The sequence below is a fragment of the Sciurus carolinensis genome, chromosome 3 (genome assembly GCF_902686445.1).
Source record: "Sciurus carolinensis chromosome 3, mSciCar1.2, whole genome shotgun sequence".
Taxonomy (NCBI): domain Eukaryota; kingdom Metazoa; phylum Chordata; class Mammalia; order Rodentia; family Sciuridae; genus Sciurus; species Sciurus carolinensis.
This window is the reverse complement of record NC_062215.1, coordinates 123,202,958-123,226,389: the sequence shown is the minus strand read 5'-3', so window position 1 is coordinate 123,226,389 and position 23,432 is coordinate 123,202,958. Positions and strand designations below refer to the sequence as shown.

The 23,432-nt window shown below is 34.9% G+C and overlaps 1 protein-coding gene across 1 annotated transcript in view; it reads left to right on the top strand.

Moving 5' to 3' along the window:
- Window positions 1-23,432, top strand: part of Sp3 (Sp3 transcription factor) — a 48,121-nt gene that overhangs the window by 13,578 nt on the left and 11,111 nt on the right. The window lies entirely within an intron of this gene.

Sequence of the window (23,432 nt, the reverse complement as noted above, 5' to 3'; positions counted from 1 at the left end):
GTAATTCTGTGTTTGAGGAATTGCTAAAACAGTTTTTCCAAAAAGAATCCACCATTTTGTGTTCTCATCATCATTGTATGAGGGTTTCAGTTTCTCTAATTCCAGTCAATGCTTGTTACTGACCATTTTTTTATAATAAACACCCTACTTGGTGTGAAGTGGTATCTCATTATGGTTTTGATTTGCAGTTCTTTTTGATGTCTATATAATATTTTTTGTGAGGCAAAGGGAAGTGTGCTTTAATAAAGCATTTCTATTGCATACCAAAATAAAGATAATTTACTTTGAAAAGAAAGTACTTTTCCTAGTTGTACAATCTTGTGTGTTACAAGCTGAAACATTGTTTTTACTTGAAAGAATGACAAGTGATTGTTTTTGAGACCGGGTATTAAGTGACAAATAATTAAGCAAAAATAAATGAAGTAAGCTTGTCATTTAAACCCTACAATATTTCTTGTTAGTGATAAAATATAGGCTTTCCAGTGAAAATTAGAATTTTGACTAATTCAGATCTATTACTATGAGCTTGTTATCTTCTTAATACTTAACATTTTTCTGATGAGATGGGTGGGGATATTAATAAATAGGATGTGCTTGATACTATAATGAGATATACCAACACTTGGAAGGTCTGTGAAAAATTCAGTTAATTAGTAGTTTTTATTTTTTATTTTTATGTATGTGTGTGTATATACACACACATTTATATACATAAACATACATACATACACACATAACACCAGGGGTTGGACCCAGGGTTGCCTTTACCACTGAGTGATATCCCAGACTTTTTTCTAATTATTCTGAGACAGGATCTCATTGTTATTGACATAGTCCTTAAACTCATACCTCAGCCTCACTAGTTACTGGAATTACAGGCGTGTACTAACCTGCCTGACTGTCCATAGCTTTTAGATGATGAACCTATTTTACATGGGTAGAAGAGCCAGTCAAAGTATAAAATAGATCAATAACAAAGTGTGAAAAATTTACCATATTCAACTAACTTGCCACTTGTCAAGTTTGGTGTGGTATCAAAGAAAATCCAATTACCTGAAAGGCTATTAAATTATTCCTCCCTTTTCCAGCTGCATATATTTGTGAGACTAGGTGTCTTCATATACTTCAACCCAAAGCACATATTGCAAGAGATTGAATGTGGAATTGGATCTGAGACCCTTGCCTTCTTTTAACCTAGATATTACAGAGATTTGTGAAAATGTGAAACATGGTTTCTCTTATTATAAAGCATTTTTTGGCAGCTTTTTCATAAAATGTTAATTTATATTAACATGTTATAGAGATATATATTTAATGGTGTCAAGCAAATCCCAGGCCTCATGCATGTTAGGCAAGTACTCTATTGGATTTACTTTAAATGAATTTTAACAATTTAAATTTCTTATTTCTAATATGGTAAGTACCTCTAATGTGGTAAATATATATATATATACATATATATATGCATGCATGTATGTGTGCCAACACGTGTGTGTATCCTACACAAAGAAAAGTTTTTTGGGGAACCTCAGAAATTTTTAAGAATTTAAAAAAGAGCCCTTGGTTGGGGGTGTAACTCAGTGAAGGAGCGTGTGCTTAGTATGTGTAAGACCTTGAATTCAATCCCCCAAGTACATACACATACAAGTTTTCAGACCAAAAATTTTTAGAACTACTGGTAAGATGACAGACTTCTGAAGACAGTCTCAAACATTTGAAAATTCTTTCTTAAAAATATTTGAAAATAGTTTTTAAAGATTACTTAGATTAATGTTATGGCGTTTGATACATGTTAGAAATGTCTCCAGAATTTGTGATTTCTGTGAATTTGTTGGTGTTGAAATTGAGAGTCTCTTACAAAGCATTAAGTATTAGTAAGGTGATTTCATCAGGTGTTATCAAAATAGAAACACTGTCTGAATTAAATACAGAATGGAATTTTTTTAAGTGGTTACGTTTACTTGAAGTGTTGTCTGAAAGGGGGTAAAATAAAGAAGTACTCCAGAAGGACATTGTTTTGAATTTTTTCCAGTTTTAAAGAAAAGGAGCTGAAAGTGGTGGTGCATGCTTAATTCCTACTCAGAACCTGAGACAGGAGGATTGCAAGTCCAGCCTGGGCAATTTAGTGAGACCTTGTCTCAGAATAAAAAAATAATGACTGGGGATATAACGTAGAGCACCGTTGGATTGAATTCAGTACCCATACTGGGGAAAATTTTTTTTCTTGTCGAGAAAGTAAAGTTAAAGCAAATGAGAATTAAAATGCTGGATAGTACACAGCCTATTTAGAAATAAAAACTAAGAATTTTTTTTTTTTTTTTTTTTTGTGGTACTGGGGATTGAACCCAGGGTCTTGTGCTTGCGAGGTGAGCACTCTACCAACTGAGCTATCTCCCCAGCCCAAAACTAAGAAATTTTTATTTTGGGAATATTAGATTTTAGGAAAACTTTTTTCTTGGTGTGTTATTTAATTGATAAGAGAGGGAGATAGGGGTCAGGGTTGTAGCTCAGTGATAGAGCTTATAGGTCTTGTAAGTTCCCCAAGAAGCAGGGGATCCAGAGATAAATTATTATTTTTTCCAGCATAAAGCATTTTTCTGTGCTAGGCATAGTATACCCAGATGAAAATGCTTAATACTTTGACATATGTGGTTTGCGTTTTTGATAAGTATGAAATTAATGTAACGATTTTCCAAAATATTGGCTGAACTACCCCTCCCCCAATCAGGGCTATGGAATTTCTCTCTTTAAAGTTCCCCTTTAATAAAAATGACCTCTGTTCCAGACTTTTAAAAGTATTGGGCTCCTCCTCTTGTGAGATGATTTTAGTGTCCCTTGTCACTTACGAGCAGATCCCTGAGGCAAAGTAAGCACAAGGTTGACAGAATAATATAGGAAAAAGAGGAAGGTGACTTTGGCTAGACTGTTAGTAAGGAAAATCTGAGAAAGGGTAGGTTAAAGAGGGAATTAAGAACTCTGGTTTGGCTTTGTTGAATTTGAAATTTCTAGTACATATACATAGTAGTGTTTAAATAAATAGTTGGATATGTTGGATATCAGAATCTGGTGTTCAGGTTGGTTGGAGATAAAATGTAAGGTGTCATTAATGTATATAGATGTGACAAGATGAAATCATTCAGGTCATATAGCTTCTTAACCTTTTGTTGCATGGTAGAATCTCACAGGGAACTTCTAAAAAATTGCTAACAACTTGTGTTCACCCGCCTCCCAATTCTAATTTAATTGCTCTGTATGTGGCCTAGGAAAAAAAAATCCCCAAGGGATTTTGAAGTGCAGCTGGTTTCTGAATTACTTTGTGAGCAAGAAATATAATAGAGGTTGAAAAATGGTACCATTTTCATCCTGAAAATATTTCTCCAGATTTTTCAAATGAGATGTCTAATGCAGAATCAAAGGTAACCAGGCATGTGAGGAGATCAGACAGAAGAACCAGTGGAAACAATCCAAATAGACAATTGGAACTCCAGATATAAAAATTAATTATCAGATGTGGACCCAAACAACTGTTTGCTGTGGTCTAGGAAATAAAAGTCAAGCTTCAAAATTTTAAGTTAGAGACCATAATAAAAATGACATTGCAGGCTTGTGAAAATAAAACAAATAGAAATTCAGCAACTGAGGATTAAAATAATCCAAAATTGAGGAAAATTTTGGAGGCTTGAGTCCTAGGGCATTGCCAGCATTTAGAGAGTGAAGTAGAGAAAGAGACAGCAAAAGAAACAGAAGAAGCTTCCTGGAGAGAATGATAACCAGGAATCCAAATTAATAAACTACCTAAGAATGGTGGTGGGAGTAACTTTCATACATTGTAGGCAGAATATGTAAAATGATAGAGAATGGGAGATAAGAGCAAGGCTAATGGTTGTCCAAGGCCCTCAACAAGTGGATTCAGTGGAGTGCAAGGGCAGAAAACCTGGCAAGAATGACTTAATGGGGGGAAGAAGTTCAAAAAAAGAATATGGTAACTGGAGGTGGATTTGGTTAAGGGAAAATTTTTCCGAGAATGTTTCAATAAAGACTGGAAAATTGATGCTGTAAAGAACGTAAAATGAATAAAAGATTTGAAGAAGGCAAGCAAGATGAAATATAGGTCCACAGGTATAGTAGAAGTTGGGCATAGAAGTTTGAGAGGTATGAAATGGTCTTCAGAGAAAATTTGGGAATTGAGATGTGAAACAATTGCAGTAGTATTGGGTTCCCACTTGAATAATTAGCACCCTTTTATTTTTTCTCCAGTTATTGTGTGCTACTAGGGGGTAGGTACAGCGTTGGTTCTTTCCTACTCCCAAGTAAAAAGTTCCAAGTACTTTTGATTCTCTCTGCCATGTTTTTGTGAACTATTCTTTCTATCCATTCTCATTTTGTTAACCTGGCTCTTATTGGTCTCCTAAGGTATTGTTATAATGTCTACTATTTTCTTTGCCTCTAATCTTTTCTCTTTCCAGTTCATTTACAATTTTTAAAAAGTTTTGTTTTTTGAATAGGCAATAATGGCACAAGGCACAAATTGAAAAGATATAAAAGTGTAATTAATAGGTTAGTTTCTTTCCTTAATCCCTTAGGTCCTTGCAGCTTTTTATTTTTGAGGGGGGGGGGCACTGGGGATTGAACCCTGGGGCTTTGTGCTTGCCAGGCAAATGCTGTACCCCAGCCCCTGAATTTGTAGCTTTTATAAAAACCCTTGACTTAGAATCTATTTATCTATTTCAGAAATGAGTATATAAATTTGAGGGGGAGGTACTAAGAGAAGCTGAAGGAATTTTAGATGGTCTTGCCTTCATAGGAGGGAATTTAGTAGAATTGACTGGTTGCAAAGTTCTTTTAACACTATAGATTTTATGTGCTGTAGGAATAACATGTTGAAAGATTTATAAAATGTTCATTGTTTTTAAGTAATGCATATCGAAATACTTGTGAATGAAATGTTATATCTGAGATTTAAACACACACACACACACACACACACACACACGCAGAAGTAATTTGGCTTATAGATGAAACAGAATTGCCCCAAAGTTTGTTGAAGCTGGGTGATAGGTATATTGGGGTTTGTTAAATACTGTTTTACTTTTGTATGTATTTGAGATCTTATATAATAAAAAGCTTTTGAAAATGTTTGATCCTCTCATGTTTTTGATGAATGGAAATTGTGGATTACAAAAGTTTTTTAAGAGAAACAGCATACTAGTAGTATATTGGACTTTGGTGCCAGAAATTCCCTGTGATGGCTTGGGTTAGTAAGCCTTGTTCATAGTAACAGCTTGGGCAAAGTGTGAACACTCACTTGGCTCTCAAGTAGAAAGGATTTTATGGTTCTGTAAAAGCCGTGAAGGTAGATTTTGACTCTAGATTGTTTTGCTGCTCCTTTTATCTCCTATAATACAAAGACAGTAATTGATAAATTTCAGGGGTTGGCTCTTTACACTAAACTGCAGTGAGATGTCCTTGGTGTTACTTATAGGTGAAGGGAAAAGCAACTTATAAATGCTGTTGTTTCTTATATTTTGGCCAAAGGCAGAGTAAAAGCTCAAAAACTTGAAAGAAGGTGAACAGATAGAGTGAAACTATATTCAGTCAAATAAGTAGTACTTTTTTTTTTTTTAAACTGGGTGCTATAAAAGAGGAGTATGTACATGTTCATTTCTCTAAAGGCTTACTGATTTGTTGGAGTGTTAATAACAGAAATATGGGACAATATCATCACTATAAATCAGTGCATAATTGACAGTATGAATCAATGTGATAGATTACTAAATTTCATGATGCAGATAATTGTGTGTAGTTCAGAGGAAATCAGAGTGCTCCATTTGTCAGTGAGGACTTCATGAAAGGGGAGAACTTGAATGGGGGTGTCTATATTTGTATAGGTAGAGATGAGGGAAAGATGTTTACTAACAAGATAGAAAGCATTGTCAATGTGCATAAGCACATTGAGTAATCAGGAGACAGCTTAATAATGAGCATTTCCCCCAAAGTGGTTTATAAGTGGTTAAATAGGTATTATTAAATAAATCGTGGAAATATTCATTAGCATATCACAATTTCTGCAAAATTCATTGAAAAATAAACCTGATCCTTTAAGAACTCAAAGCAACATCTTTTTTCTTATTTTGGATTATACATCTCAAGAGATTAGTAGTATGTCATTGGGTTAATTATGAAGAACTACTTAGGGAAATGTTAATAGCATGAATAACAGTTGAGGCTATTTGGTGACTAGTGGTTGATATGGCACATTTCATTTGAGTAGATAGGATAAGAGTGTGGAATACTGACCCTAGCTATGAGAATTTTACTATTTTTAGTTCAGTTAAAGAGCCACTGAAAGTTTTTGAAGAGTAATAACATGAATAAATCAATTCTGAGAAGACTATTTCAGTAATAGGTTGTAATGGGAAGAAACAAGCCCTAAGGAAGGTAGTGATAAACAGGGATAAACTAATGAAAGTAAGGAAGTAAAATACTAGGCATTTCAAGGAATGAACTTATAAGATTAGTGACTAGTTAATGGAATGAGAGATGTATCTACTGTTTTAATAAGAAAAGTCACATCATGAACTGAGTTTAAAGAGTAACTGAGGGAGTCTGGCCAAGTGATATGTTTTAATTGATCGGATTTGTGATACTAGATTGAAGGAACTGTTGATAGTGTAAATAGAGATGAGGTCAGGATGTGAGACTGGAATTAATGTAGGAGAGAAGTTATAAACCCCATCGAAGTTGGGAGAGCAGATAAACTGAGCATGGGAATTAGTTAATAAAAGGTAGATGTTTGGGGAAATTTTGAGGTGGAGTGGGAACTGTAAGTAACTACTATGTTAATAAACATCAGTTAAACATGCAGAAAAGTGTGTACATTTTCTGTCATTTCTAAAATTTTTTTCTTAGGATAATAAAGTTTAGTGAGTAATATTTCTTTGGGTTATAAGATTTCTCTTTCCGGGCTGGGGAGATAGCTCAGTTGGTAAAGTGGTTGCCTTGCAAGCACAAGGCCCTGGGTTCAATCCCCAGCACTGCAAAAAAAAAAAAAAAAAAATTTCTCTTTCCTCTGACATCTGGCATTAGAAAATTTAGTTTGGAATCAGTGGATAGTTACAGTTTTGAGTTTTGGTTTTATCTTACTATCCATCAGAAAAGCATCTACGTGAATTACCTATAAGTTCTAGATATTATCACTGCGTATATTAAAAAGAGCTTATTTTGCTGGTTGCAGTGGCATATACTTGTAATCTCAGACTGAAACAGGATTGCAGGTTCAAGGCCCGCCTTGGCAATTTAGTGAGACCCTGTCTCAAAATTTAAAAAACAACAAAAAGGGCACCTCTGGGTTCGGTCCCAGTACCAAAACCAAAACCCCCAAATATCTTATTTTATCCTAAACTGATCTTTAATAAGTTAGAACACCCAACTTTAAAACAGATTTTTGTGGGAAGGAATTCACTTTTTTTGCTTGGTGCTTGAAAGCAAAACAGTGCCTGCTGCAGGCTGGGCAAGCACTGTACTACTGGGGTATAGCACCCAGCTCCTAAGATTCTTGAATGCCCAAGTGAAGATAGAGTAGAATAGAAATATTCATTTTTTTAGGAGAAAGGGATTTTAGCTTTAGACCTGTGAAACCAGAGCTTCACCTGTGGTTCTAGATAACTGGTTCTTAACATTTTGGTTAACTAAATAGGCAGTTGATTTTTAGTGATAAATGGCAGGGAGTTAATCATAAAGGCTATAAGAGGAAATCTTCTTGAAAGTCAGTACAAATGTCTTTAGCTTTTCTTATTTCATCCCACTTTTGAGGAGTAATTGTGGCTTTTCCTCTCCCCATCTAATTTTTCTTGTCTGCACTTGTTTCAGCAACAGTAACCACTCAGAAAATCTTGGTAAGATGTTTTAAAGAGGATTCAGAGTACTTGTTTGCCACAATGAAGTAATAGTATTTGAGCTTTATTCACATCTTTTCAATTGCTTTTTCCAAAATCTTCAGAAACACTGTTGAAGGGAAAATTATGTTCCATAGTAAAGAAATTTTATTTGTCATACAATTACTATTTATCTTGTAAGTAGTAAAAGCAGTTTACTCAAATAGTATGACTCATAATATTTCATAATTTTATTCCTGTCCCCCTCCTCTTTTTGTGGCTTTGAGGATGAACCCATATGCAGTTAGGTAAGTGCTACATACCCCACCCCCTCTTTATTTTTCCTGAGATGGGATCTCACTGTGTTGTCCTCTCTGGACTGATCTCAAAGTCCTCAACTCAAGGGATCCTCCTACCCTACCTCAGTCTACCAAGTAGGTAGGACAACAGGCAAATGCTACCATGCTGAGCTCCTTTATTGCTTTTTAAAGCAGGTTATATTGAGGGATAAAAAAAATTAAAAAAAGGAATTCCTTGAAAATATAGCTTGAAAATTTTAAATTTGATTTGAAAAATGAGTGTGGTAATCACCAGTGCTGTCTACCTAATATTTTTGGTTCTCTTCCTGGGAACACCCAAGTTAGGTGTAGCTATGTAGCTTGCTTTAGTTAAAGAAATAGGCTACTGTTGCATTATTGTTGACCTGTAACTGAGGAAGCATGCTTTTCCTGAGCTGACTTATGGAAGTGAATTTTAAAAATAAAGCATTGTTTTCAGCCACTATAATTTCAGGGGCTATTAAAACATAATTTGGCTCTGTCCTGTCTTATATGGTAGCCACCAGTTCTGTGATGTTAAGTCCTTTAAATATGCCTAGGTTGAATTGATGTGTAAATATAAAATACAAATGGAATTTTGAGCTGGATGTGGTGGCACACTCATGTAATCCCAGCAAATGCCCCAGATTCAATCCCTGGTATAAAAACAAAAAGGAAAATTTAAAAAAAAAACGAAACAAAACAAAACAAACCCCACCAAATGGAATTTTGAAGATTTAGGATAGAAAAAATAGAATGTAAAATACCATCTCATGAATGTTTATATTGATTTAAATGTAATTATTTTGGACATTTTGGGTTAAATGAAACAGTATTAAAATTAATTTTACTGTTATTTTTTATCTTTTCTGTGACTACCAGAAATTTTGAAATTACTTATGTGACTTGCATCATATTTTTATTGGACCGTGCCCATATAATAGCCTGTTTGGACTGAAATAAAAACTGATACAAGGAATTGTGTGCTCTAATAAAAAAAATTAAACTCTGGCATTGGCTTAAGGGTCCAGTAGCAGGGAAACTGATTTTAGAGCCTGGGAAGATGGGATAGAGGAGAAGCATTTGGTAAAACTTAAATGCAATAAGGCATATAATGTACCCAATGTGTTTGGAGCTTGGAAAACATTGTATTTTAGCCGCCATTGGCTCCATTCAGTGAGGTATTATAAGAAAGAGATGAGCAAGAAAATAATTGACTGTTTTTCTTTTCCTTTTTCTTTCTTTTTTTTTTTTTTTTTTTTTTTGGTACTGAGATTATTTTCATACCACCCATAGATCCTAGTTTTTTAACTTGATACTGTGACTAGATGGGATATTTGGGTTATCTTCTGCAGATGTCTTCTGATAGGTATATTTTGCATGCGGAAAGAGAATATTGGACCAGCAGAGGAACTTGAGAGTCAAGATTGTTCACTAACAGTCTAGTTCTCTTCTAAGCATATGATAGGATTGCCCTTTTCTGTAATTCTTCAAGTTAGGCATAGCCATGTGCCTTTTTATGACCAGTAAATGTGAGTAAAAATTTGAGTAGGATGTGATTTGCCACAAACTCTTAACCTTCCTTAAGGTAATCTTGAAAGCATTCTTAAGTGGAACCTATGTTCCTGAGGAATTGTTAGCAGAAGATCTCCTGCCAACCTGAATTGTGAATTAGGGAGAAATAAACTTTTGTTGCATCAAGCCATTAAGACTTTGGATTTGGGGGGAGGGAGGCATGCTGGGAATTGAACCCGGGGCCTGGTGCATCTTGCGCCTGCAAGGCAAACACTCCGCCAGCTGAGCTACAGCCCCAGCCCCATAACCTCACCAATCTTGATTGATGTGTTTGGATATAATTTTGGGCACTTGCTAAACGTTTGAATTGAATACATTGAAATTTGAGGGCAAAAGAAAAATGTACAAATTATAAAACTGCCAAGATTCAACCTTTGGTTTATATTCCTTGTAATAGTCAACCTGCACACTGACTTAAGAACCCTCTTACATAGGTAATATGGCAAGGTGATTACATAGAAGACACAGAAAGGAAAAAAAGGTGAAACATATAACTAGAGGTTACTAACCAAGGCTGTATGTACAGTATGGTTTAGTGGATTATTTAAAGCATTGTTTTCTGTTTCTGGTCATATCAAGCCACATTAGTATTGTTTTTTGTATTTTGTTTTTTTTTAAGTTGTCAATGGACCTTTATTTAATTAATTCATTCATATGCGGTGCTGAGGATTGAACCCAGAGCCTCATACATGCCAAGCAAGCACACTACCATTGAGCCACAACCCCAGTCCTAGTATTGTTTTTGATCTACAGAGAGTATTTGAAATCCTTAGGAAGAATAATATGCCTTTTAAACACACGTTTAAGGAAGGGAAGTCTTTTTCTTTAGTTTGTTTAAAGGCAGTATTTTTTTTAATGAGGGGGAAAGACCTCATATGGTGATTTCCTCCACCCTAGCCATAGCAACAAATGGCAGCAGCATAATTTTAGTCCAGTGCTAGTGCAGAACCCTTTCCTCTAACAGTCTCTGGTAAATATCCAGTGTATGAGACTGATTGTAATGGGGCTGCTTGGATTTATACAATGACCTGGAACCCCATATATTCATCTTTTCTGTTGGCATAATATCCTTCAAGAAAACAGTTTGAGACTGCTGAAGTAGGTGTTAGCTACCAGTGGCCATCTTCATTTGGTGTGTGGGGATGTTAGGTTTCTTAGGAGTAAACTCAAGATCAGTTTAAAAATCTTGGCTGATTGCAAAGTGTAAAACTGATTTGGAAGATGTAGATTAGACAAGGTAACGGGTATGGTGACTCGGAGCTGGAGAGAAAAAATATCACTGGAGTTTGGGATAAGATAGAAAAACAAGTATATAAAATAAACAAAAAGGGATGGGGATGTTGCTCAGTTGGTAGAGTGCTTGCCTCACAAGCACAATACCCTGGGTTCAATCCCCAGCACTGCAACAACAACAACAACCAAAAAAAAAAAAAACCTAGAATTTTAGACACTAAAAAAAGTGCAGTGTTGTAAGCCAGGCATGATAATGCATACCTGTAACCCCAGGTAAGACTGAGATGGGTGGAAATTGGAGTTATTAGATGAAGATTAAATAATATCCTGGGCTTCCTGCTAAGGAAAATAGATAAATGAGTAATTAATTCTGGAGATATTTCTGTTTAGAATCTGGTAACTTATAAGTTACCTTATAATGATCCTAAGTAACTTATTCTATTCCAAATAAATCGTGTCCTAAAGACTTTTAATTTTAAAGTTTTCAATGCATTTTTGAAGTGATATGCAAATAATTAAATATTAAAATATTAAATAATACTCTTCTCCAAAGTTTAAGTTTTTGAAACCCCAGGGTATTTAAATTTGAGAAAATGGATCAATACTATGTTATGTGTCATTATCATTGTATTTTAAATACAAGAATTATATATAGTATCTAAAAAGCATACCTACAATCTATGTCATGGTTATGTTTTGGGTTTTTTGTTTGTTTGTTTTTGGTATTAAGGATTGAACCCAGGGGCAATGAACCACTGAGCCACATCCCCAGCCCTTTTGTGTATTTTATTTAGAGACAGGGTATCGCTGAGTTTTTTAGGCCCTCACTGAGTTGCTGAGGCTGGTTTTGAACTTGTGATCCTCCTGCTGCAGTCTCCCTAGCTGCTGGGATTATAGTTGTGTGTCACTATGCCCGGCTGCTTTGGAGTATTTTTAGATGTAACTACATCCAATTTGAAAGAATTTTCTGGCAGCATCCAGTTAAAATAAATTAGTAAGAAAATTCATGTGGAAGCCATTTTTTGCATTTTGGGTAACTAATATAAACCTGTATGAACCTGTAGGATAGATAACATCCATTGGGTAGAAACTTTGAAAGCTTGAGAATAAGGCTATGAGAGGTGAGGTTATAAAATCTCATATAACATTAGTTATATATGTTTTATTTCACCCCATGGTCCTACAGCAGGAGGTAGCTTAAAACAACTGTATATTTTTGTCCTCAAGTACTTTGCCTTAAGACAGTTGCATATTCTAGTGATAGAATTTTTCAAAGATCAGGTGATTGGGGAGTGGGAAGGGAAGTAATAGTTATAGTTCTGGTTTGCTTTTAATCAAAAGCAATATTGTATCTCCTAGTTTGAGTACTTAACTTATAATAATGTAGCTTCAGATCATCTTTAGTTATCTCTAAAATGGAATGTACTCCTCTTAAGATAAATATTTGGTACTGTTAGGATTTGAATAGTGAGAGTTGTGAGTTGTGATAGCTGCTTGAAGCAAATCACTTCATGTTTCTAGGATAGCAATTAGGAATTATTGGGAGCTGTCATTCTTTTCTTATCATCTTAACTTGGAGGAACAACCTTTTTAAAAAAAAGAAATCTTCAAAGTAGCTTTAAAGTCTCTTCTTCCTCTTACTCCTCATTTATCATCTGAAGGAGAAAGAAAAACTAGCCCCTGAAGTTTGTGGGGCAGAGGGAGGAAACCTTAGGAAAGAATACTGTCTGTAGTAACTTATAATGTTGATGTCATAGTTATTCTGAATTTCTTAGCTGTGACATTGAAGAATTGTTCTGTGGGGTTCCTAAAATTAAAGTCCTATGAAGTGGGAAGCATCAGGGCAGATAGCCTCAGGGTTTTTGTTTTTGTTTTTAATTAAAAATATTTTTAATTTTAATTTTAATGAAGCATTTTAACTTAAAAGTCAAAAATTTTTAAAACACATTAAATTTATCATTTTAAACAATTTTTAAGTGCTTTGTTCAATAGTGTTAAGTATATTCACCCTGTTCTGCAATAGATTTCTAGAACATTTCTTTTTTTGGTACTAGGGATTGAACCCAGGAGTACTTTACGAGCTCTGTTCCCAGTCCTTTTTATTTTTTACTTCAAAACAGGGTTTTGCTACGTGTGCTGAGTCTGGCCTCAGACTTGGCAATCCATCTGCCTCTGCCTTCTGAGTAGTTGGGATTAGAGGCCTGCACTACTGTGCCTGACTTCTGGAAATTTTTCATCTTGCAAAACTGATATCCTATACCTATTCAGTACCAATTCCCCTGTGCTTTTCTCCCTAGTCTTTGGCAGCTTTCTGCTGTGTGTTTCTATGATTTCCACTGTTTAGATGTTTCATGTTCATGAAATCATAGAGCATTTGTCCTTTTGTGACTGACTTATTTCACTTAGCATAAAGTTCATCCATATTGTAGCATGTGGAACAGTATCTCTTTTTTAAGGCTGCATAATATTCCATTGTACATATATGCTAAAATTTCTTTATCCTTCCCAGATTTTAGAGTCACTAATACTATTTGATCACACTATAGTTTAAAATCACATATATTTATATGTAGGGGAAGGTAACTTAATACTGCTCATTCCTGCGAACAGTCCCTAGTAACTAATGTTTAGTAATAATCTGCAATATGGTTTCATAAAATTTTTGTTGTTTTATGTCTTAGCTTCATCCATTTCAACTGTGCGACTTTAGGTGACTGTATAACACCTTTATTTTATCTTCTAGAAAAAATTAACTGCCACATGGTTGGGTGCATGGAACGAGGTGTAATTATGTTAAATGTTCACAAGAATGCCTGAAAGTAGTAAACCTTACTCTTAGATAACATCTTCATTGTCATTTGATAGAATACTTTTCTCTTAATAGGTTTACCTAGTACTTCAGATTCTAAAAGATGAAGCTAATATTTCACTATATACAGTGTATTAGTTGCAGGCCACCTAAGTCTTTTTCTCATATATTTCTGGTAAGACCATAGAATGAGATCTTCTGTAAGGTATTTTAGAACATTAGTTATTTCCTGGTATGCCCATTTATGTGTGTTTATACTATAGGAGATTGTATTTTCTAGGGTTATATCCTCCAAATGGATAGAAAACCTTTGAAGATAATCTGGAAAACTTGTGTAAAATATGAAAGATGAATAAGATCAATTTTATATATGCATGTTGTACATACATTTGTTTTTTAACTAAGTGAAAGGAATAGAAAGGACTAGAATTTACTCACATATGAAGAATAGAGATAGAACTGGTTGCCCCAGTAAATATATTTTTTGATGTTTGGTAAGAAAATAAAATCAAATTTTAAAATCTGCCCATAAGGTGTTAACTTCTTTGGATTAGACATGAACTATTTTCATGAACTGTGTATAACTTATCCTCTGAAAAGAAAACTGGTAAAAAGACTTTTTAGTAGCTCTGAAACATCCATAGGAATTTGAATAGCTAATGAAAATCTTATTAAACAATATATGAAATTGCAAAGGACTATCCCATAATTCTATTGAGGTGATTTTTTTGGGGGGCAGGTGGAACTGATTAAGGGGAAATTTAAATAAACTAAACTTTAAGAATCAAATATAATTTCATCAGTGCTTTAAGAAACTGAAGGCAGAGAATATGAAAGACGTTGATAACAACGAAATCCTAATGATACGCTATTGATAAAGGAGAATGGCTCATTTTATCAACAGTGCTGTAATTCATATTTATCTAACGTTACCTATTTAAATCCATAATGTATCTTCCAGACTTGATAAAACAGTTAAGAATTTACCTTAAATATTCTATTAACTCTGTTAATAAGTAATTAGCAACTAGTTTTAGGTAGAGATATTTAGGGTGTTTTTCTGATAATATTTTTAATAGAAATCTAGGCATGCTTTGAGTTATTAATGTTTAACCAATATTGAAAATTAATCTTGTCTTGGTAACTATATTTTATGCCTCTCTCTGTGTATTTTATCATTTGAAGTGCTTGCCCTTTATTTCAGTCCTTATCCAGGTGTGCAGAATTTTTTTTTTTCTCTTACCTATATTATTTTTCTTTTTTGGTGGTCTGGGGATTGAACCCAGGACCTTGCGCATGAGAGGCAAACACTTTACCAACTGAGCTATATCCCCAGCCAACCTATATACTTTTCACATGCTTGTTTTATGTATGAATAGGCCTTGAAAACAACATAGTCATGGGACAGAGATACTCTTAGTGCTATACCAGGCCAGATGAAAAGGAAACAAATACTTTCGGATAGAAAATATTCATAATAGCTGCATGCCTTAATCCCAGCAGCATGGGAGCCTGAGGAAGGAGGATCATGAGATCAGAGCCAACCTCAACAACTTAGTGAGACCCTGTCTCTAAATAAAATACAAAAAGGGGCTGGGGATGTGACTCAGTGGTTCAACCCCTAGTACCATCATCCCCCTGCAAATAAATAAATAAATAAATCTATTTTTCATAGTAAAACACCAAACCTGTTAACTTATAAATTCTAAAATGTGTTATGCAGATATCCTTGAATTTGTGTCAGTTAAAATTTTTGCACTTAGGGCTGGGGAGATAGCTCAGTTGGTAAAGTGCTTGCCTTGCAAGCAAAGGCCATGGGTTCGATTCCTAAAATACACAAAGTAAAATTTAAACGAGCATATTCATTTTCTATACTGCTAGTGTATATAGTACAGGTATTGCTATTCGATATAAAGGCTAGTTACAATATTTTAGATAATCTCATGCATTAAATCTACTTTTGTGGGCTTTGTAAATTTCATGCCATTTTACAGTGCTTGTTGTATTAGTCAACTTTCAGTCACTGTAACAAATAACCTGATACAATCAACTTACAAAGAGAGGATTTAGTTTGGGCTGCAGTTTTAGAGTTTTGGGTTCTGTGATCAGGAACACCTCATGGCTGGGATGTGGAAAAGAAAAAGAGGAAAGGGTCCCATAATCCTTTTCAAGGAATACCCCAGTGACCTAAAGACCTCTCACTGATCCCTGCTTCCAGATAGTGCAGTCCTGGGGAGCAAGCTTTTACCACATGGAACTTGAGATGACACTTAAGATCCAAACTACATAGCACTTGATGTCATGACAAAACTCTCAAAGAGTCGGCTATATTTGTCTTTCCCTTTTCTTGAATCTACTTTAGGCAGAGTTTTTTCCTTATTTCACTGAAACAGCTTTTGTGAAGATCACTAGTGATTAACATATTATTACATCCAAGAATCATTTCTTGTTTCTCATTTTACTTATCAAGCATTTAATGTGGTTAGATTCTTGAAAATGATTTTTTTCATTTGACTTATGAGCACCAGGGCTTGAACTCAGGAGCACTCGACCACTGAGCCACATCCCCAACCCTATTTTGTATTTTGTTTAGAGACAGGTTCTCATTGAGTTGCTTAGCACCTCACTTGCTGAGGCTAGCTTTGAATTCCCAATCCTCTTGTCTTAGCTTTCCAAACTGCTGGGATTACAGGTGTTCACCACCATGCCCAGCTTCCTTAATCTCCTATACTTTTTTTTTTTTTTTTTTTTTGGAGGAGGTGGATAACTGGTGATTGAACCCAGGAGTGCTTTATCACTGAGCTTCATCCCAGTCATTTGTATTTTTTATTTTGAGACAGGTTCTCACTAAAATCCCAAATCTTGCTAAGTTGCTGAGGTGGCCTCCCACCCCACCCTAGCCCACAGAGTCATTGGGATTAAAGGTATATGCCATCACATCTGGCTTTCTGCTTACTTTTGAATTGCTCCAGGGTTTCCTTCTATTTACATTGTATTCCATGTGACTCTTAATACCAACTGTATATGCTTATGATACCCAAATTAATATTGGCAGGTCAGTTTGCTACTTAAACTCCCGATCCATCAGCTGCTTGATCATTGTGGTATTCAACAGGCATTTCAAAATGTTCATATCCAAAAATAGGCCTTTAGTTGGCTGCCTTCCCTACAACTTCCTACCTACATTCTGTCCTATTTCAGTTAACAGCAGTTATACAGGACAAAAACTTTGAAAGTCTCTTTTTAACTTCTTTCTCCCGGACATCATACAATAACCTGGTAACAAATCCGTTAGCAGATATCTTTGGCTATAGTGTTTCCTGACTCATTCTACTGTCTCCTCATCAGCACCCTAGTTTTAGGCCATCAATATCTTGTGTTTTAATAATTTTACAGCAGCCCTCTTAATTTAATCAGTATATTTTAAAGATTTATTTTATTTATTTTTTTAATACCCCTTCCTCAGCCTGCCAAGTAGCAGGGATTAAGGTGTTGTGCCCCCACACTGGCTAGTACCCTTACTTTTGCCTTTACCTCCCATAGTCTTTCTATAGAATATCCAGAGTGATCCTGATTCTGGATTTATTTTAATAAAATTCTGTCCAAATTATATCACCCCTCTCAATCCCCCCTTGACTTCCCTTAGGATACAATGTAAAGTCCTTATAATGATCTCAAAGATAATACACAATAACTTGTTAACATGATTCTATTCCCTACTTCCATTCCAAGATCACCTCTGTGATGTTATACTGCTCTTCTATATTCAAGCCACTCTAGTCACACAAGCTGCCTCACTTTTCCCTGAATGTACCAAAGTTACACCCAACTTGCTTTTCTTTTTGCTTTTAACCACTTTGGTCTATTACCTTCTTTAGGTCAGATGTCACCACATTAGCAAAATCTTTCTCTATCCCCTCTATTTAAAATAGCCACTACTGCCTGGGTGCAGTGGTAATGCCTGTAATCCAAGCTACTCAGGAGAATGAGGTGGCAGGATTACAAATTTGAGGTTAGTTTGGGCAACATAACGAGACCCTGTTTCAAAAAAAATTTAATAATAAAAAATAAAAAAGAGTAGCAGCTACTACTTTCCTTCCATTTCCTATCCTTTCTTACCCAAAAACACTTTTTTCCCCCAATTAATCATTGCTCAAGTACTGTGTAAGTTTATTTGTTCTGTCTTCCCCCAACTAGAAAGTTGACTTGATAAAGACATGACATTAACTCTTATTAACTACTTTCTCCTTACAATGTAGAACTGTGAGTGGAGCTGCTTATAGATTTGTTGGGAATAAGATTATAGTCTAAACTTCAAATTATGGACTTAATTTTGGCAGCACAGTCATTTAAAATTTTTAGTGTTCATATTTCAACAAAAGAAATTGTACATTATTCCTAGGTAATTTAGATTAATGCTTTATATTGAAGCATAATATCCAGAAAATTTATAAATCAAATTTTGTATTTGATAAGATTTTACAAAATGAACACACAGATCAAAAAATTGGTTCCAGATCAAGAAATGTATATTACCAACCAAGAAATACTTCTTTCCATTATCCCTCTCAGAAGTAGGAAGTCACCACTCTTCTGTCACCATACAGTTCTCTTTCCCTCTCTGAAAAATTAAATTTTTTTAAGAGCAGTTTCAGGTTCTCAGTAGAACTGAAAGGAAGGTACAGATATATTCTGTATATCCCCTACTCCCACACATGCATAGCCTCCTCCATTATCAACATCTCCCATTAGAGTAGTATGTTTGTTACACTTGATAAACCTACAGTGACACATCATTATCACCCAAAGCTCATACTCTACATACTCTTGGTGGTGTACAGACTGTGGGTTTGGGTAAATAGATAACATACATTCACCATTTTAGTGTCATATTGGGTATTATCACTCCCCTAAATTTCTTCTCTGCCCAACCTATTCATCCCTCCCTTCTCTCTTGTCAACCATTGATTTTTATTCTGTTATTTTATTTTACTGTCTTCAGAGCTTTTTCATTTCCCACAGAGTCGTAGTTGGAACCATTGCATATACTGAGTTTTATATAAATGGAATTCTTAGTTTACATAAATCATGTGATCCTTTTCCTTCTATATGTAGGAGGAGATATACATGTACTTTTTATGTGTATATATTTATATAGAGTGTGTGTATAGATGTGTGACTTCGTTCAAAATTAGTTTCACACTTGTCATTTGCATGTAAGTTGTTAATTTTCATTGGTTTATCATGTTCCATTATACAAATGAATACATCATAGATACAGTGTTACAGTGAATATCATCTAGTTACAGATAATGTTGTGATTTTTATACATTCTTTGATGTCATATATGCATTTCTGTTGCATATATCCCTAGGAGTAAATATAGTACAGAGATAGATTCAACTTTAGAAGATATGGATTATGGATGAAAGATTTTCCAGTGTGGTTCTACTAATTTACATACCTACCATCAGCATACCATCTCAGTGTTACTGGCTCTACTTCTTTTCCAACAATTGGTAGTATCTTTTTAAAAATTTTCAGTCATTCTGGTGGACAGGTAGTGTTATCTCATTACGAATTACATTTTATTTTCCTGGTAACTGATAATGTTTAGTACTTTCCATACTTTTATGGACCATTTAGATTAATTATTATTTTCCTGGATCTCAGAATAATTAGGTACCATTTAGGACACTAATACAGCACAATAAGAAATGTTTTCTTGTTGTCTACACAAATATATTGAAGAAGATGTATACTTGACTCACTTATACTGAAAGCTTAGATTCGGGTTGAGTATCCCATATGTATAATGTTTGGGGCCAGAAGTGTTTCAGGTTTTGGAGTTTTTTGGATCTTGTATTATTTGCAGAGGTGTTACCACTTGAGCATCCTAAATCTGAAATGCTCCAACTCTGAATTTTTTTGGATTTTGGAGCATTTCAGATTTTGCAGTTCAGGTAGGGATGTTTATCCTGTATTTGTCTTAAATTGGCATGCATTTGGCAAAGGGTAAGTATTAAGTACATTAATTTATGATTAGGATTCAAAAATAATACCCAAATGGATACGAGTAAATATAGCGATTGGAAATTATTGGTAATACTTCTTGGGCAATAATTTATTGTCTTTAGTGAGCACTTTGTGGTCCTATTTATTGTAGTTGATTCTTTTTTTTTCTTTTGGGTACCAGGAATTGAATTCAGGGGCACTTAACTACTGAGCCACATCCCGAGCCCTTTTTAATATTTTATTTAGAGAGAGGGTCTCTGTACTTTTTTGTACTTTGCTTTAGGGCTTTGCTAAGTTGCTGAGGCTTCCTTTGAACTTGGAATCCTGCTGTTTCAACCTCCTGAACTGCTGGAATTACAGGTGTGCACCACTGTGTCCAGCGATTCTTAATCTTATAAAATTCTTATTTGCACATAGAGGGACCATAGAGAAATAGAGAACAGAATTTTCCTATGTGGATTATTACCTATATTGGAAATGCTTCCTTAAAGAAGGTTAGTTCATTTTAGTCAAATTGTATTTTCTGAGCATTTTTGAGTGAAGCATTTATGATTTAAAGGGATGTAGGAGCAAATAAGTATAATTAATTTTACCATAAACATGTATAAAGGGAAATGATTTTAAACTGTCTTGAAGTAGAGATAGAGGTTACTTAGATAAAGAACAAAAAAAAATAGAAAACAGTCTAGTCAAAAGAAATAGCTCATACAAGGGTGTGACATTGAAAAAGCATATGTTCTATAAAAATGCTGAGAATTTCAGTTTTTTAATATTTAGAGTTGGAAGAGCAGGGTGGAGCCAGATTGAATACCAAGTTAATGAGTTTGGACTTGATCCTGTAGAAAATAGAGGACTAGTACATATGTTCAATCAGGAAAGTAATGCAATTATAGGTTCTTATTTAGAAGAAAATTTGGGAAACTGAGTAGAAGGTGAATTGAAGAGAGATGAGAGCCTGGGGATGGACTAACAAGACTTACTTGAAGTTGATAATTGGAGTAGTTAGGTTGATGCAAGGAGATTCTTTAAAAATCGGTGGATGATAATTATACAGAATAGTGGGTTTCAGTATGACATATTTGTACATGCTGATAACATACTTCGCTCAGTTTTATTCTTCAGTTCTACCTTCTTCCTCCACCCTACTGTTCTCCCTTCTATTTTCATGGGATTTCTTTTTCAAAGATTTTTTTGGGGTGGACAAAATTTGTTCAATTTGAACCTGTTAAGTTCTTTTTGCTTGTCATTTATCCAGATGCAGTAAGAAAGAAAACTGTAAGTTGTCAATATTCATTTTTATGACTCATTCTTCAAACTTGTTCTTTGTAGGTTTCGGTAATAACAAGAATGTCTTAAAATATTTTCATCTCAATCAGGTTGCATTTCATTCTTTCTTCCTCTTATCAATTGCTCTTTTGTTTCTTATGCTGTCTTTAAGTTATTCTTATATAGGTCCTGTCTAGATTTCTTCATTCTTTTCTTGGTCGGGGGTATTACTGGGGATTGATCCCAGGGGCACTTCATATTTTATTTTGAAACAGGGTCTCTCACTAAGTTGCTTAGGGCCTAACTAAGTTGCTGAGGCAGACTTTGAACTTGGGATCCTCCTGCCTCAACTTCCTGAGTTGCTGGGATTACAGGCATGTGCCTGGCTCTTTATTCATTCTTTTTCTTTTTTTGAACCCAGAGTTTCTTAACCACTAGCCACATACCCAGCCCTTTTATTTTTTATTTTGAGACAGGATCTTGCTAAGTTGCTTAGGGCCTCACTAAGTTGCTGAGGCTGGTCCTGAGCTTGTGCCTCAGCCTCCTGAGTTGCTGGGATTACAGGCATTTGCCACCATGCCCAGCTCTTTCACCATTCTTTTTTGGTACCTGAGATTTAACCCAGGGGCACTCAACCACTGGGCCATATCACCCACCTAGCCCTTTTTTGTATTTTATTTAGAGACAGGGTCTCACTGAGTTGCTTAGGGCCTTGCTAAGTTGCTGAGCCTGGCTGTGAACTCAAAATCCTGCCTCAGCCTCCTGAACCACTGGGATTACTGGTGGGCACCACCATGTCCAGCTCTTTATCCATTCTTTTTTTTTTTTTGCAGTGCTGGGGATTGAACCCAGGGCCTTGTGCTTGCAAGGCAAGCACTCTACCAACTGAGCTATCTCCCCAGCCCTTTATCTATTCTTAATGTTACTATTTTGCCACCTTTTTTCTACCATCTTATCACAAATGATGTTGAATACAAAGAAGATTGAAAGTAGAACTAAAATGAGTAACTTTTAAAATATTGGATAAGATTCCTCATTTTATCCAGATCTATGTGATAATCCATATGCTGTCTTTTATTCAACTTGTAAAAGCTAGTACTGGGCAATATTTGATACAGTTGAGTACTTGATTATAAAGTAACCGTTTAAGATTTACTTGTAGTATCTGGAAGGAGTTTTATTCATATCTGATTCCCACTTCATCTTTTCACTGAGAATATAGAAACAACAGATTAGGTCTCTTCAATTGCCCCTTAATTCCTAGCCATCAAATAAAATTCATTCTTTATCTGGGTACATAGTAGGTAATTATGAATATCTATTAGATGAATGAATGTGCTCTTATCTGTTGGGTCCTTCATCCAACAAAGGAAAAGGTGACTGCTCCCTCAACTAAACCTGTAAGTGCTCTAGATTATCATCTCCTCTTGACTGGAAATTCACTTTCCCTCTGTAATGAATCTTTCTCATAAGCTTTAAAGGTTTATATTTACTGTCTTTAAAACAAAACACCTTTTATCTTGTGTTCCCTTTTAGCTTCAACTGATACGTTTCTCTCTTTTTTCTCAAACTTCATGAAAAGTTGTCTGTTACTCTATCACTTCTTACTCACTAGTCAGTTTCTTTATTGATGTAACTGTGTAGCATTTGATGTTGTCTGTTTCTTACCTTTCTTTGAACACATTCTTTCTTTTTATGCTACCACATTTTCTTGACTGCTCTCTTCTCATCCCTTAAATGTTTGTGTTCCTTATAGGTCACCTTCTCTCCTCATTTTCATAGTTCCTGAGTGATATAAACTACTTTTTTGGATGGACTGTAGCATACTAAAAATCCCCAATTATGTCTAGCATATACCTCTTTCTGTGCTCTAAACCTGTAAAGAAATAAAGCTTCTTTACTTCTGTATCTCACAAATAGTTAAAACTAGGTGATCTTCAGCTTGGAATTAACAATTGTTCTTCTCACCTGGACCTTATCTAGTAGTTTCTATATCATGGAATGGCATCACTGTCAACTTGTTGCCTAGACCAAAATCCCCTTTCATCTCCTTTTTCCGTTTGATTCTTAGTTATTCTGATAAAATATATTAGTTTAAAGCTGTTTGATGCCTTTTAAAAAATTGTTGATTATATGTTCTAATTTTCATTAATGTAAACTCAGAAGTTATTTGGCACACTTGATTTTTTTTTTTTTTTTTTTTTTTTTTTGTGGGTGGGGGAACCATGCTGGAGTTTGAACCCAGTTCCTCACAAGAACTAAGCACATGCTTTGCCATTGAGCTGCATTCCAGCCCAGAATATTTGATTCTTAGGCTGTTTGTACCCTTATTATTAGTGACTA